Source organism: Heliconius melpomene, chromosome 21, assembly GCF_056956725.1.
Source record: "Heliconius melpomene rosina isolate 202511_hmr_F chromosome 21, ASM5695672v1, whole genome shotgun sequence".
Classification (NCBI taxonomy): Eukaryota; Metazoa; Arthropoda; class Insecta; order Lepidoptera; family Nymphalidae; genus Heliconius; species Heliconius melpomene.
Window position 1 is genome coordinate 14,281,612 of NC_140409.1, and position 13,261 is coordinate 14,294,872.

General features: G+C 36.3%; 1 protein-coding gene across 1 annotated transcript in view; it reads right to left on the reverse strand.

Moving 5' to 3' along the window:
- The window catches only part of LOC146527378 (discoidin domain-containing receptor 2-like), an 82,316-nt gene that overhangs the window by 49,052 nt on the left and 20,003 nt on the right, over positions 1-13,261 (reverse strand). The window lies entirely within an intron of this gene.

Here is a 13,261-nt window from a genome sequence, read left to right on the forward strand (position 1 = left end):
AAGATCGATACGGGAGCCGGCCGAGTAATGGACGCCCGAAAATCGTGCTTTAGGCGATTCCGATCGCCCACATTTTAACGACCGGAGGACACTTTTTTACTTATTCTCGAAATTGATACGAGAAGAATAATAAAACGTCGCGGCGTAATATAGCGGCTTCCACGAAGCTCTTATACCTCATACGTGCAGCTGAGAATTCGCGAAATTTAGCAACGAGCCTCGCCTTGAGCTTATTTATATGAGGCAATCGTCCGGGCGGGAGCTCAGGGGCGGTCACTTCCGTTTTCATTCTTTAAAATCATGATCGGTGACGCGTCACTGCATTGTCGCCGCGCTACGTGGACTGGATGTGAACTACTGAACCTCAGCCGTCGTACCTGACCTTCAGTACCAGGAAACCACCAACTATGGGAACTCACAGGAGATGTATTCTCAGTTTTCATTGAAATGTAACAAAATCAAGTGAGAACACTTGAACAAAGTGAGGGACGACGACGTCCAGAGCGTACAAGTTTCTAATTAAATATTAAGGGCGTCCGTGCAGAGTTGGACTGACCGTACACTAAAGTAAGAGTTGCTTGCATTTTTTTTCTACTATTTCTCTTTTATTTTTGTGTTTTTTGTATTAAAATAATCTAATACTAATACTCCATTCTTCATTTTCTACCGACTTAAGAAACATTACGTATACCGTGACGGAACCCACTTTCACTAAACAGACGAGTAAGAGAGAGTTCATATTCACACATTAAATTAAGCGATCAATCAATTTAATTCTAGTAAAATGGTGAAACAGTAAAATGTGTACAGAAGTAGTAGTTACATAAAAACTAAAAGCCAATAATATTAGCAGGAGAGCCGATCACAGCCGACATTGACGTTATATGCATACATATGTATGTAATCACACGACAAACGGATACATTATGTGTTGTTACCAAAGGGTTCAATCCCCCTGGTGGGAACCGAACCTGCAACTGACTCGTTTCCAATCAGACGCTGCGCCACGACGGCTATTGGATATATTCTCGATTCAAACTGGTGTGAACTCAAAATGCATTTTGTTAATTATACACATTGGCCTTTCTGTGAAAAGTTCACACTTACCACTCGTTACAGCGAAAAGGGAAATACTAAAGAACAACCTCATTGAAGTATTTATGGACCAATGAATATCAAATATCCACGTGCCTTTTACAATTCAACGTGGCGGGCACCGTATTTATAGAGCTTTTATTTTGCTCTTTGTGTTCATAGCTTATATAGCTTGCGGCGTTGAGTTGCACTGACGTACTTCAACGTGCGTGGGAAACGGTGTCTTAACATTACGTTTTCTCTGCCTACTTCGCTATACGCGAGACACAGTGCGAAATCAAGATTTATTAAATAGCATAGAAGTTTTGGATTTGTTGGAGTATACATTAAGTATTGTATACCCCTAATTAAATATACAATCTTCCTCCTTATAATATTTTCTTGTCTCGATTGAGGTTTGATACTTTTTCAATTTCCTTATAAGATCGTATCATTTCTCCCTTCGCGCAGTCGACACCACGCTCTACCTACCTGTAGTACAGGCGCAGAGTAGGGAGCAAGGACGTAACATCATAACCGGTAATTCTATTAAATTTACATAATCAACCAATATGGCCAAAAGCTTCGAAGCTTGCTATTCAAATTCTTTATGAATTACTGGCAGTAGTCACCAGCTTCACGTAGAGATGATAAGACACTCATTTATACCATACAACCACTTGGGGGAACCCAAGTGTCGTACAATATTGAAATTGTCCATTAATAATTCAATTGTAATATCTCGTTAAGATGGAGACAAAATGGCGGCTACTTCCTTCCTTTACCAGTGATGCTCCCGAGCGTGTCGACCTTTTTTATTCTGTTAATTTGTATTTGCAATTCATTTCACACTATGCGACTGAGGAAATCATGGTGCGGAAACTTTCGTGTCTTGCATTAAAGTCGGTCCGAGCCGACGAGACTAGTTCGGCAGTGGTTAGTGACAGATTGAATATACCATGATTATAGAGCTGGCCGCCATACATTAAAAGTATTGTTGCCTTTTGAGACTATACTAATGTTACAAAACTGAAGAGTTTGTTTGGATGAACGCGCTTATCTCAGGGACAGGATTTATTTTTGTTACCATAGATGCCACCCACTGTAGCTGTGGTCAAGTTACTTTGGCTACTTTGAATGTATCATATGTTATACGAGATCTTTGGTTATTTCCATATGTCCGGAGAAAAGGCTAAATGTTAAAGTAATTTTATAAAAGCCGCCGTGAACACGACGAGATTCAAAGGTGCTGATAAGCAGCCACCAATATTTTTGAGTGGATATATATTGGCGTCTACTGGTCCGCGGGCGCCGATCGCCCAAACGTGTACGGCAACAATTTAATACAGGTTCCGCTCGCTCAATTTGCATTGAAAGTAGCTGCGGCATCAACAATCCAGGTTTTCAACGCCGTTTCTATATTTGCCGTTGAGATTTTCTAAAACATTTTAACGAAGAGGCGGTCGTGGCGCGGCGGCACAGGGTTTGATTGTAAACGTGACGGTTGTGCGTTCGATTCCCACTCGCAGAAATTGATTATTTTCATTAGCTCGTTCTGGAAATTGAAAGGAAAGCGGCACACATGGTCTCTGCAACAAGCATCTCTGGATGCCTATCTATCTCGTACTACCGAAAACTGAATTCATACTATATTTTTATTCCTGGTCTTATTTCGTTCCCCTTGTAAAGGCTAACGTTGTCTAAAGCCGGCGTTCGTGTCGACCAGTTGCTGTCGGTACATTTGCATAGAATTTGAACATGACATAAAACTAAAATCGAGTGAAAAGATAAAAATCTAAACATCCATCGACTCAAAGCGAATTCTTTCAGATAAAAACTTAACGAAAGAAACTTATGAACTGAATCGAAGAATGAGAGCCCCACCGTTTCTCCCTCATTAAGCTAAGTCGACTCGATTCATAATTTGCAAAGGCCGACCATTACGTTTACACACTGGGCCACTGCGCCAATCAAACAATTCTCATTTATATTTAAATATATATTATCTTACATGCACACAAGAAAGATACGAAACCAAACTTCTTTAGAGAAAACTAAAATAGAAGGTAAATGGCCATTTTATTTTATTATAATCAGTATGCATGAGACGTAAGACGCGCTATCGCGGTAAATAATCAGTAACGAAGTGCCAGTCTTGGAACATTGTCACATCATTACTTTTTGTTCAAATAATTATTATATGCCGCTTACTATAAATAACTTAATGAATTAATACTTTTTATATATTTTCACATTTATTTAAGAGAGCCAAGCTAGTGGCGCGGGTACACAAGAGTGCGACTATAAGCGCGAAGCGATATAAAACAAAGAATTATTTTTGTTTAATGTAATAAATGATCATATCTATACATGTTAAACTCTTCCGATACTGAGTGACTGACAGACAAAACACAGAAAAACTAATTTGACTTTAAATGATTATACAACAACTATAGCATACAGATGTCTAGCATACTAACATAACCTATAAACACGTATGATGGTAATAACTACTTCACTAGCTAGACGACGCTTATAGGCCATGATCGCAACGGTTGTACACAAACATACATAGGTACATGCAATGTACACTACATTCGTTCATTCGCAAAGACAAAAGACCCGTCGGCCTCCTGAGAACAATTCGTTGAACGTAACATCCCTTCAGGGTTGGTCCTGAGAGATGTTCTCTTCAGTTGGAGCTGCGAGCAAACAAGCGTGTTGTACAGCAGACGATTGTGTGCCTCGACGATAGCCAGTTCGGTTCAACGTCGATCTAAAACCATGCTGAAGATAAATACAAACAGAAACCAGAAGAAAAACAATAAAATATTAAATGATATCCTTATGCTTTGAGATTCAAAGTTTCCTTTTAAAGAGGGAATACGCTAAGTAACCTTTCATTATTCCTCCGAAGAGTCCGCCGTATATACAGAACTAGCGGACCAAGACGCGCCTACGCCTGCTTGAAATATAAGAATATAATTTCTATAGAAATATAATTTCAATCTAGATGAAATGCTAAAAGTTACTATTATATTTATTTTCATAAGGATGAATATCAAAATGAAGCGGTAACAAACGCGGTCGCGTAGCGACGACGATTATTATTAACATAGCAGAATAAATTGCATATCAAATTAGAAATTATCTTAATATATTAGTATATATGTGTAATGTAATATTATATAGCCTATAGCACTTCTGAAGAATGCAGCTTTCATACAAAACAAAAACAAAGTAAACCGATCCAGTAGATCCAGATATCTTAGCGTTCAAACAAACAAACAAACAAACAAACTCTTCCGCTTTATTATATTAGTAGGGGAGAGCGGGGCCAAAAGTTCCGATTTTTTTTTAACCTCAAATATTGCTATGAATACTTGGTTTCAGTATTTATACAATATGATCAAATTCAACTTACATATCTAGACTTGCAATTAAAACAGTAATTTGGGGTATTCTTTGTAAGACTTTTTTATTATGATTTTTTTTATGACTGAAGTCGGAAAGTAACAACTTACTCCGATTTGGGGCAAGTTGTTAACAGGCCGGGGTAAATTGTTGCCATATTTTTTAAGGCTATTATTTGCAAAATAAAAGAACAATAAATAATCGAACAAAGCCTGTTTATTTAAGGAATAATCAACAGTATCATAATAATCACTAGGCGCAAAAGCAAATCTTTTTTAACCGACTTCTGTAAGAAAAGGAGATTATCAATTTGACTGTTTTTTTTTATGTATGTTACTTCATAACTTTTGATTAGGTGAACCAATTTTGATGATTTTTTTATTTGAAAGGTAGTGCTTCCCATGTGGGAACCAATTTTTTTTTGGTCCATTTTTGACAATTGTATCTACGAGAAAATCACATAAGTATTAAATTTGTATTGGTATGTGTGCGACAAATGGACGAATAACTCAATATCACGCCAACCGATTCCAATGATTCTTTTTTTGTTTGAAAGGGTACACTTCAAGGATAGTTTGATGAAAGTTTGGTTAGGTTCCGATTATAAGATCCGGTCAAAATTGAGAAAATTTGTTTTTATTTTGGCAAATTTTAATTATACTACAATAGTTACAAGGGAAAACTTTGATAACCTTATTGTCAGAAGTAAGATCCGCATCGTTGCATTTCTTTTCAACCAACCTCAAAAAAGATGTTTTTATTTTCAACCGTCTTAAAAAAGGGAGAGGTTTCCAATTCGCCCGAATATTTTATATGTATTTATTTGTCAATATACCAAAATGTTAGTTTCCACAAAAATAATACCTAATTGAGTCAAGTTTTACATATCATAACAGTCGTTATGATATGTACAAACACTCGTTTAAGAAGTATCCTTTTAAGGCTACTTATCACTGAAAATCGTAAAAAGAATTTTGAACAAAAAAAAATCGGAACCGAAAAACAACGAACTAAAAAGTAAAAGATAATTTTACATAAAATAAAACTTATTTTGATTTTGTTAAACCAAAATAATAAACAAAGATTTTATAGCTTTAGCTTTTCGCGCTCAATATGTATATGTAATTCTTTGGTAATAGTTTTTATCTTATTCCTGCAATCTTTGAAAACTACATCCGCTGCTTTTTGCATCAACTCATATGACACATAACCTCGAGTTGATTTTCGAGCATAAGTCTGCATGTTACTAAATTACAATATTTTTTAGTATGAAAAATTACAATATTTACATCCCATTATTGGTACAAATGGATTAGCGAAAATTTTTCCGAGGTCACTACATGCCCCAAAAAAAGGGAACATCTAGCCCTAAAAACACGTGTTGAAAAAAAATTAAATATTAATAAGATTAGGAAACATAAGTAATTTACAAATAGTGTTCCGAAATAGTAGATAATATATGTAAAAAAAACACTAACATACTCGAGGCTAATCGTTAAAATTTGTGAGACAGACCAAAAATATCAAATGCGAAAATATTTACAATCGTGCACCCACGACACCCGTGTGCTATTCCATTGGTTTCGGGTGCCACTGGATTGTTCAATATGCTGGCCATGGGTGCGCTATCACATTGCATTTCACTATATGTTTACTAAATATTCCTATCACTTTTCCCCGCGAAATTATTTCCATCGGAACAACTTACCTCGGTAACTTTTAGCCCCGCTCTCCCCTATAGATGTGGCCGGGCTGTAAACGTGCCGATTGGGACTTCGAGTCCCGCTCGCATCCATTGCTCGGCAGTGTCTCGAAAACATTCTATTTGCGAGATAAGCCGTGAGATATTCACAATAAATAAATAACTAATAGTCAACCAATAACATTAATTTGCAGGACCGCAGTTACCGCCGGTCGCCGCCCTCCCGCACTCCGGCCTGTCGGAGCAAATCGACTGGTCGTGGATTCGATCCCAACTCGAGAAAAATAAATATTTATTTAAATTTCTATTTTCATGTCTTCGCTCTGGTGTCGAGGTAAAGCGCGTCGTTAAGTTCCACCATTCAACCGCGATGCCTCTAGAATTTATATCATTGACATCGTGTGTGAAACTGCTTTGAATGTAATTTAACAAAGCAAAATATTCACCTTGTCGCACGACGTTCCTTTGTTAAAAACTGTCATTAATGAAATTGATATTTTTAAAAACACATTTTTCCCTCGAAAGTGTAACTTGCGTGTGAGTGGCAGTAGAAGAGTTTCCTTTGGAATAACAATATTGCAATTAAAATAACCTAAAGTTCATACGAGATATATGTAGAAAAAAATACAATAACATTGAACCTCCGTTCTCCCAAAGCAAATACAGATACAGAATACTCGAAAAAAATAAATAAACATTACTCAGAATAAAACAAGCTAGACATTACAGATGCTACCTTGGCTATGACTCTCCCTACGAGTTTTTTTATTTTTTTTAGGAATTATACTTAATTATTTTAATTTCCCCGTTCGTAGGCAAAGCCCGGCGTTGAGTTCCGCCACACTACACAAAACGTCTCCTAAAATGGACGGAAAGGGGGCAGACCAGAGCAGAACGTAGTTATTAACACTCGTTTCCCTCTGTCTTATTTTTTATGCATACTCGCTTATGAGACGCTGTTTTTTTTCTTAGATTTAAAAAAATAATACCCAAAACGAAAAGTTAAATACCCTCAATAACCGATAATGCTTCAGTGCATAAAAAAACTAACGGTAAAATAATTGGAAGTAAAATCTATTTACCCTGAAAATGCCTTGTTAAACTTTAATTTGATAATCTTTGGAAAACACCGTATTGCTTAAAGGTCTGGTCTGCCTATATGTGGCAGTAGCGGGCTATAAGCGATGTTTGTGGGGTTAATTCCCAATCGGGGAAATGATTATTCTTGTTTGTTTTTATTCTACTCTACGAAAGTACTGGATTTGAAAAGTTGAAGTTTAGCATACCTAGGTAAGTCAAAATACTGCAAGAATAGAAAAAACTGAATTTTCCAATTTGCGTCCCAAAGTCCACGCAAACAAAGTTGCGGATGATGACTACTAACATATACTCGTACATATATTCCCTCCAATACATACTGTTGCCAAAATAGACGAAGAATAAAAAAATTGTGTCTTATCACTACTCTCTCCCTATCACACTACCGAAACTTAACTACGAGAGATATTAGAACATAAAAAAGCAGGATCGTTAGAGACGGCTCGAGATGCTGGCAAAGTGTGGCCCCCTAATATCGTCTCAGCTAGCACATATAAAAGGAACGCCATTATAAAATGTTCTACCCACTAGCGTTTAACACTAATGGGAAGACTACAAGTGATTTAAGCATACACAATTTTTATCTTCTATCTTATCTTATTATTCAATACCAACAATTTTTATTAGCTTGGTTGTACATATATAATATATTAGACAAAACGCAGCGTTTAGTTCCGCCAGTCAAAACACAATGGCTCGAAAGTAGGCTGAAACTACAGAATAGAGACAATAAATACCCTCAGAAAACCTGTATATAAAATAACTAGATTTGAACTCACTATCGACCGTCAGCTCATAATAAGATTCTATGATAAAATTTATAGCCGTGTCACTTATATTTACTAATTATACTAAAAGTAAGAATAGAAGAAATTTATTTATTCCTTTGCTTGATAACAATTTTTATTGACAATAGAAGAAAAAAAAGTAGCTCAAATAAAAGAGAATACAAAGGGTGCATACTCGTATATAAGATTATTAAATAATGCCAAATAAAAACAAGAACCGCGAACACGATTGTGGGTTATTAGTGAGGCAGAGAGAATTTAATATTAAGAGTTTAGATGCTGTTCTACTTCGAAATAACACTTTAAATGTTAAAAAACACATTTTTTAAATAAGTTTATACAGAGAAAACGAAAAGAAGCTTTGATATATCACTCCACTCCGTAATTATTTAAGGGACAAGAGCAGGAGAGGCCGACGCTACACTTTCTCGAATCAAATCTGGGGGTAGGTGGTAAAGTACATTCAAAATTAAACGTGAACCTACAACCACGTACCGATAGCCAGATAGGTCCAAAAGATAAACAATTGTTTTGCGAATCTCGTATTCTTACTCAGGGCAGTAGTAAGTTTTGTATTATCAACGCAGACAACTTTAATATTCTTCCTGTGGATCGCAGAAACGAAATTGAGGATGACAGGGCACGTACACGATGATAAAGTCGCAAAATAGAAATAACTTTTAAAATCTAAATCAGATAATTATAACTTATAACAATCTCGATAAATGGATATTGTGAATCATTTCTTTAGTTAATGATTGTCTAATCATTTCTTTAGTTATATGTTAATTATTAATAACCAAAGTGCATGTATTTGACAAACACTAAATGCCCGGTATAAGAGTAGGTAATTTGAAATCATTATCGTGATGTAATAATATAGCTTAATATAGCTAAAGCCTTCTTTGATAAATGGATTACACAGCACATTTTTTTTAATTAGTTCCTGAGATTCCGTCAGGGCTAGCCGAACAAACTCATCTTTCTCGTAGTTAATACAAAAAATATTTAAAAAGCATCTTGCCTTGAGACACTTCGTTTCCGCTGGAGTTCAGATCAGTGCCGGACCTCGCACGGTTAGTCAACCAGAGCGGGGAAATAATCCGATACCGATTTTATTTACACGGGCTACAATAGTCGTTCCGAAAGACGCCCATGTATGCTACACACACAGTAAGCACGTACTCTCAAGTATCAAGGTGTACATCACAAATCAATCATTACTTGGATGTGCTCAGGCTCATCAGAGGCTGGGTCTCTTATGCAGCCCTAATTATGCCCCAGTGGTACCGACTGGGAGCTGCTATATATTAAACACAAGATATTACAATATACAAAAAACATAATTTTTTTCATACCTGTGTTTTATACAGCCGATCTAAATGTAGTAAAACACAGTGGCTGGATATTATAAGTAATGAACTTCACCCTTTTTCTCGCATGGTAGAGAGAATCTAGAGTTGAAACATTGCGGGTCGAATGGTGGAATTCAACGCCACTCCTTGTCTTGTTACCTTTCGAGAAAATGAAAATTATTCGATACCTAGAGTTGCCACCCAAAAAATAAAATTATAATTACAGGAAGTAACTAGTATTTTTATTTTTCTGAGGACATATAAATGTACTTTGACATATTTTACTTTCGAGCGAAATCTGGTATTAAGGTATATATATTTACAGGTGGTATACGGATTCATGGAAGTAACTAAGAGTCATGAATGACATATGTCCTGAGATTAGCGCGTTCAACTAAACAAACTCTTCAGCTTTATATTATTAATAGATATAAGATTTTTTTAGCTTCAGCCCGCATTATGGCTGAAACTGATTAGGCAGAGTGTGTTGAGTGGCGGGACTCAACACCGCGTTTCTATTAGTATAAATAATAAAATATTAAAATCCGCCACACCAGCCTACTAATGACAGAGTAAACAAAGAAAACGGCGACAAGTCATTGGTGGGCGATCGTGATCACGGTTCACGATGTCGAGATAAAAAGAAAAAAATGCAAATAAAAGTTCATTGCTGTACGATGAGGCAAGAAAAGTTTTATCTGGTACTTTGTGATGTTTCATTTTTAGTACTTTTTTTTTAAAATAACTTCGTGAATACTAAGTGTGCTCTCTAATGATGGAATCGTGTGTGGACTTAAATGTAGCGGGCTCATTAATTTACTTCGCGGCCCCATGGGAGTTGTGACACACTCTCCTACAGAACAGCACGCTTGGTTATCATTGGTTTCAAGTTAAGTGGCAACGAGGTAAACTAGCTGCTAGGTATTAAAATTTCAAATGCGAAACATTTTGGGTTGAGTGGTGGCACTCAACGCCGCGTCGATATAAGTGATTCCCTGATTAGAGATCGAATCCACAGTCATCACACTTATGTTACAGAGCCACAGTCAGAGCACTGCGCACAATGGCGTTGAATGCAAATATAAATAGAAGTACTGTCACTTTTAAAATAAACCTTCTACGTTTTTTTTTCACATACGAGTTTGTCAGTTACCCTTTGCCACGCTATCATGATTAACACAAGCTATGAATGCTGTGTGAGGCTATATTTTATATTTGTGTCAATTCTAGGTTGAACTTTAAAATAGTAATATTTAGAGCAAAAAATTTATATTATTTATAGTATTTTTCCTACGAAAAAAGCTACCTACCTATACCTACATACCTATCGATGTCTTTAATATTTTAAATTCTCTAAATCCACACTTTCAATTCTTATAACGATACAGACTAACAAATGGCTAACTAACTAAGAAATGGTGGCCAAATGGAAATAACAGATAGTTAAGTAAGTAACAGTAACAACACATGGAACTTAACGCCGCACTTTGTATATGAGAACGAATAAATGAATGTACAATAAATAAAATCACTACATGTGGAGATCTAACCCACACTTGTCGTGTATACAGGCAGACACTGCCGCTGCATCAGAACGCCTCCAGGAACTCTAGTAGACGTAGATACATACTTAGAGTTATCTTCAATAAAATACCCGCGAGGTAGTAGGTATTAACCTCGCAGGTATTCTACAGAAGACGACATATAAAACAACTTCTTCGAAAGTAGCTTTCCATATATAAATAATATATAGAGTCGGCCCCGGGTCTAGCAGGAGGTATAGACAGAGATAATCAGTGGCGCGTATCAGAACTCAACATTTTTTTCCTTTTGATTACTTAGAGTAGCATAATAAAGCATAAAGCATAAGAATTTGGCATCAAGTTCCTTGAGAAGAGTAAGGGAACATAATAGGTGCGACTATCGAGGAGCGAATCGTTTTATATATTTCTAATTCAATAATAAGCATAGAAATATATTTTATCCAACATGTTTAAACTACGTTAGAAAGGTAAAGTACCTCATAAAGGTTGAGCTGGTATTTAAGATAGGTGTCAACAGCGAGATAGCATTCAACATGTTCTATTTTATATAAATAATATCATATTACTAGAACTGTTAGCATTTTGTTAATACTTATGATAGAAGAAATGGCATATACTGACACAGTGTAAGACTGTAATCGCGATAATTGTGGGTTCGATTCCCCCCACTTGGAGGAATCAATAACTTTCTTTTTAATCGAGACAAAGCGTGGAATATAATTTTTCCACTCGATACGTAATGTCTCGAGTCCAAGTGGAAAATAGAGAACAAAGTGTTTCTCTCGTCTTCTTACCACAGCGGATGAGGACGGAAGAGCGGAGGAAATGATAATATCGTTTCCCCTCACGGGAATCGAACCCGCAACCATCACATTTATAACCAGACGCCAATCCAATCAACCAAAACATATCACATTTTAATAATACCTAAAACATCACTCCAAAACCCTAAACTAACAGTAAAACTCACGAAACTGTAGTCAACTACAGCGTCTACAGTAAACAGGGCTTAGATGTTAACAAGATACCTACGTCGCCCGTCGGGACGTTGGTATCGGGAATACCTAAGCATTGTAAACGCTGGCTCAGACGTGACGTGTGGTTTCACAGAGTACATTGTCAAATTTATTGTTTTCTGATGTTTACGTAACAAAGAACCAAATGATAACCGATTTGCTTTATTTAATTTTAAAAATGTTCTTCTTCAAATATTGACATCCAATCGACAAGTAATGTATTGCAACTAGGGCAGAATGTAGAGGTCGTCCTCTATAGGTTCCCTCTGAAGGGCTGAAGCTGTTTTAAAGATCTGGACCGGTTCCTTTTCTTCGTTCGTGAAAATAGACGAGGCAAACAAGCGTACGTGTCACTTCATGGTCCGCTCACGACACTTTGTAAACTCAGCCTTGTTGAGCTACAGGTGCGTTGCCGGCCTGTTGTTGTCCTCTGGCGAAAACAGAAAGAAACCATCGTAGCCAATATGGAAACCGTGGCAGTAAGTGGCCGTATATTATTTACCCTACTGTGGCAGTGGTACGGCGTCCTTACCACGGCGGCGTAGAACGGAGTATCTTGACACTAAGCTCTCTGCCTACCTTGTTATATTTAATTTACATCTAGATAGTAGCCCCACCCAAGTTACGCATCAGACAATGAAAAACCTAACGTTAGCATATTTGTCCACTTCCATCATGGACATATTACGTGTAGTAGAACTCAACAGAACGACCACAATATACACAAAACCTGTCAATTATATATATGTATTACTAGCCAACCTAGGCAGCTCTAGTCAAAAGCACTCCGTTCCCCACTTGTCTCATAAATCTGGAGGCATTGCGTGTTGAGTGGCGGAACTTAAAAGGTAAAGAGGAAATCGAACCCAAAACTTGTCGCGTTTACAATGACATGCTTGTACCAATACGCCACGACAAGCATCAAATAACATTTAATTAATTTAACATAAAATAATCATTTATTTTATGTTTTAATTTAATATTTTTTTGAATTTCTGATGACATAAAAAGAAAATAAATTCAGAGTTTAACATGTCCCCCGGTAGATGGTGAAATATTAATAAATAAAAGCTTTTAATAAAAAATATACAAAACATTCCAGTTTTACTCAATTTATTATTTAACATATTATACTAATAAGCATCAAATTTTACTTAAAACTGAAAACAAATTTTGAAGAATATAGAATATTTTAAATAATATTTTAGGACGTTAACAATATTAGAAAGTACTAGTGGGTTGATTCAATTTTTTTTTCCATTGAAACTTT